This window comes from Protopterus annectens, chromosome 8.part0 (assembly GCF_019279795.1).
Source record: "Protopterus annectens isolate FY-2018-M chromosome 8.part0, PAN1.0, whole genome shotgun sequence".
NCBI classification, from domain to species: Eukaryota; Metazoa; Chordata; order Ceratodontiformes; family Protopteridae; genus Protopterus; species Protopterus annectens.
Window position 1 is genome coordinate 299,853,916 of NC_056741.1, and position 5,000 is coordinate 299,858,915.

A 5,000-nucleotide genomic window follows, 5' to 3' on the forward strand; every position below is an offset into this window, starting at 1 on the left:
ATTGCTTAAAGGATTACTGCACAGGTTATGGACCACACATGATAGATTGTCATTCTGTTTAATTTACTGGTAAAGCCTGCAAAGATGACTGCAAGTATTCAACAAATGTAGTGAGCTTCTGACAATACTGTAATCCTGTCCTTTATTACAAATACTGTCATATGCATTTCAATACCTAAGGCTTAGACGTTATCTAGTTATGTAAATATTCTCTGCATGACAGCAACAAAAAGGATTTCAATGTTGGTAATTCTTTAACAGTATGTTCATTAAAGCTTACTCGCATCTTACAATCTCAGACAAGCTTACCTGATGGTCATTAAAGCATTGCTACTTAAACAGAGAGCAACAGGCAGTGCAACAACATGCATTTTCTGAATAATAAGAAGCATAAATCAACAGTATAAAAATATGACAGAAAACCAGAACATTCTGCAAAATCAAGGACAGATGAATAGCCACTGTAGTACTTGTGTCTACCTTGGATGGAGGGGGATACTCTGCACACTTACAATGCATAACTGCTCCTTGCCTTGCTTGGACACATCCAGAGTTACAATATGGGGAAGTGGGGTACAATAAGTATGTCACAATTTGAAATGTCTCTGGCTGATGGTGATGGCCCTGACACATTTGCCATACCTCTCAACCTCAGAGCAAGAAATCTGGACAAAGCTATAAATAGAAGTGGGACAAAGGCCCAAAAATAAGGACAATGTTTAAATTTTGCTCTTATTTTCTAACTTCAATCTTTAATAATTTGCCACTAATTTGCCAGAAAACCATGCTTTTTATGAAAAACTGAGCAAAAATGTGATGCAAAAATATAAAATAGCCACACAATATAGCTGTGAACCTGTCAAAGAAGGGATACTTTTTTAATATTAGTACTGTTAAGTTGAGCAGCGGTGGTGGTGCTGCGGTAGCGTTGTCACCTCACAGTAAGATGTTGGCCGATTCGATTCTCAGCTAGAGCGTCTTCTACGTGGAGACATGCGTGGATGGGCGTACCTTCGTTGAAGGTTGTGCATCAGGGCTGGTAACTCGGCACGTAAAAATCAACTACCAATCATTAGCGGACTGAAGTTCCGCTGTGGCGACCCCTAACCAGGAAAAGCTGAAAGACACAAACAAACAAACTGTTAAGTTGAGCAGCTGACAAAATAAGACAATCTACATGCATTTCTGAAATAAAAGCAATCTATAACTCTGATCATTACAATTATTTGTTAATTGTAAAGCCTCCACATTTTCTTCCAAAATTGCCATTTTGTCGAGGGATTATTAGGGGGAGATCAACATTTTGAGCCAAAGTCAGGGACAGTCAAAAGGTTTGGATATACCTAATTCTATAAAGCAATTTATTTGCACGTACCTCTCAACCTCTTAATGCAGGAAATCAGGACAAGGCCAAATATAATGGGGGAACATGCAGACAGTACTAAACATTTCTGTTGTATAAAGACAGTTGATAGAATAACAGGTCTTGCTTTAGCATACATTTTTCTGAAAGGTAAGAAGTCTGAAATGCAATGTCTGTCATTATTTAGTGACTTAATTCCTAAAGGATTTGTCAGAAAACCACAAATTTTATGAAGAGCAAACCAAAAATAAGAAGGAAACAATCTATTCATTCTGTGAAAATCTGGACAGTTGAGAGGTATAATTCAGCCAGGGCTGTCTTTGAGTTTGCCACCCTATCCCCCTCACAAAATCATGGTAAAATGGGGCCTCCCCCCTGCAGTCATTCCAATGTCCCATTACTTGGCTATTTCACACCATTTACCATAAACACTGTAATGTGCGTGCTGCTTTACTTCTATGATGATTTGGATTTCATTTAAAAGTTTTATTTTACATTTTACAGTACAAACACTAACATACATCTGCTAAACAAAGCAATGCAGTCTCACAATGAAAATAGACTTAGCATTAAAACTTCTCTGCCCTTGAAATTCACATTCATTGAAACAGCATTGAAACCCACATTAAAAAAATACAACTGGCCAGTGGCAGATAAAGACTAACTTTGGGCTGTTTTCAAATCATAGGCCCCTTGCACACGGAAAGTACATGTGTTCTTTGATACACCTTCGTGATTGTATTAAATTATATTCTTTGTATAATATAGTACAATTGTTAGAGGGCATTTTAAATTTATTGTTTTGAACATTTTTTCCAGTAAACAATGAAACATAATGCATGCATCAATAATGACAAAACTGCCCAATTAAGAACATTTCCATCATAAACGTCTGCTCAAACTTCTGCAATCCACCAGTATCAGTAAATATGCACAATCTCTGCAGAAGTAAAAACCATCTAAATAATTCCACATTAAAGAGATCTGTATCTAATGAAGGGGTTGCTGCTAGCAGATAACATTATAATTCATTGTTTCATCTACAAATAAAGTACTGTTGCCTTTGAGGAATAAATTGCCCATGTTACATTAAAAAAATGATAAGCTACTAATATTGCAATGGGAAATGGATGGCAAACTGATAGCAGGTTGATAGTAACTATGTATCTCTGCCAAAGGGGATATTCTCAGTACTTTTAAAAGTGCAACACAGTACAGTAATGCATCTGCATACTGTGGGAGTAGAACCCATAGCCTTCTGCATCAAAAGCAAATACACTACCTGTTGTGCTATTACCAATGCAAGCAGACCCAGCATAAGCACCACTAAACTTCTCTTCCCCTGTAGCTCTTAGCTCCTTGTAAAATCCACTCGACACTCAACTGTATCTCTCAACTTTGCAGCACATGACCACAAGAAATCTGAAAAAAGCCAAAATGTGTTGGGGGACAAAATCCCAAAAAAACAGGGACACATTTTAAACATTGCTTGTATAACCTTGGAAAGTTGCTAGAATAAAATGCTGTGCTACCGCCATGCATTTCACTGCCAAGACTTGGTGCCAGGACCCTGTGTACTACAGTCAGAGCAACATACCACTATGCCAAATTAGCTGTTTCTTGAAAGACAGGAAGACTGAAACATAAATGGCTATCATTTACTGAATTCAGTTATTGCCATAGCTCTCAACCTCTTAGTACAAAACACCTGGACAATGTCAATAATGGGATAATACAGCCACCAAACATATTCAGTGAGTTCAGTTCTCACCATAGCTGTCAACCTCTTAGCACAAAAAAACCTGCAGAAAGCCAATAATGGGGGAATACAGCCCCAAAAATAGGGACACATTTCAAATTTTGATCTAATAAACTTAGAAAATTGCTAGAATAAAATGTTTTGTATTACCATGTACTTTCTGAATAATATGAAGTCTGAAATTTAAATGTCTGCCATTATTTAGTGAATTCAAAATCCAGAAAACCACAGATTTTGAGGAACAGAACAAAAATATGAGGCAAAAATCTAAATGCTTTTCACAAGTGGTGGTGGGTAGGGAATTCAGGCTCTTGCTACCTGCACCCAAGGTTGAGGGTTTGAGCCTGAGTTACTCTTTCTAGCTAACAGTTATAATTAACTGCGGCATTTCACACACACACACACACACACACACACACACACACACACACACACACACACACATGGTCCAATGCAAAAGTCCTGTTTCCTTCATTCAAAATAAGCTAGTTCCCCATGCAAAAGCTCTGAGTCCCATTCAGATCAAAGCAGCTGCTCCTGTTTCTTGGTGCTGTAATGAGTATGCATGTGTGTGCTGCCTCTAGTTTGTTCTGAGCATGCAGAGACTGCAGACCTTGCAGTCCAATCCCCTTCTAGTCTATGCGGTTGTAACTGTATAGACTACTGGGGCATCTGCAGATTGCTGTCTTCAATCTGGACTGATTAAACAGCAGTCTGGATTCGAGTTTCCGAGCATGCATGTGCAGAGTTCTGGGATTTTTTTTTTATTTTATTTTGTACAACTGGAGACTTCTGGGGCATCTGCAGACTGCTGCCCCCTTTCTGAATCCAGACTGGTTAAACAGCAGTCCGTCTTCAAGTTTCGGATCACACATGTGAGGAGTTCTGAGATTTTTTTTATTTTGATTTTTGTACAGCTGGAGTTTTTGAATTTTTTTATTTTGGTTTTTGTACAGCTGGAAGCCAGGGGGCTGCAGTCTTGAAGTCCAATAGCACGAGCCACCACTTGTGTGCCTATATATACAGGTTTATGTCTGAAGATCAAAAGTTCAAAGGTTCAAAAGACAGAAAATCAAAATATCTAAAACTCAAAATACCATAAACATTTTTAATGCAATCCCCCTGCACCCCTCAAGTGGGGAGCACAGCCCCTGCTAATTATATATATACCAACTCCAAGATCGCACAACACTGGAGAAAGTGCAAATTCCATTTTTGATATTTTGAGTTTTAAATATTTTGATTTTCAGTCTTTTCAGCTTTCGATCTTCTGAAGGGAATCCATACACACACACACACACACACACACACACACACACACACACACACACGCACACACACGCACGCACACACACACACACACACACACACACACACACACACACACACACACACACACACACACATTTAAGATTATAATTAGTTGTTTACTGGATATTTGACGATATACAATACAAGTTGCTGTCTTTTGTCTATCACCTGTGATTGAAATTTGTATGTTTAAGCTGCATGTTTACTTTGTGTATGTACAGTATTCTCAGACTTCAAACTGCATCTTTGACAACAGGGAAGCAATGGTCTGGCTAAATAGCTCCAGCCATTAATCATCTATCTGTAAGACTGTATGTGAGGATAGCTTTTAGTTCACAGCCCCCTTGCATACATATATAGAATTATTTACCTTGGCCACCACAGCAAAATATTGACAGCAAGAATGTCAACCACAAAAGGCTGACAATGGAAATGTTAAAAGTCAGCTGTTGTTGACATTTTCCTGAATTGACTAAATTCAGGAGTCCTGTATATATATATATATATATATATATATATATATATATATATATATATATATATATATATATACACATGGGTCTACTT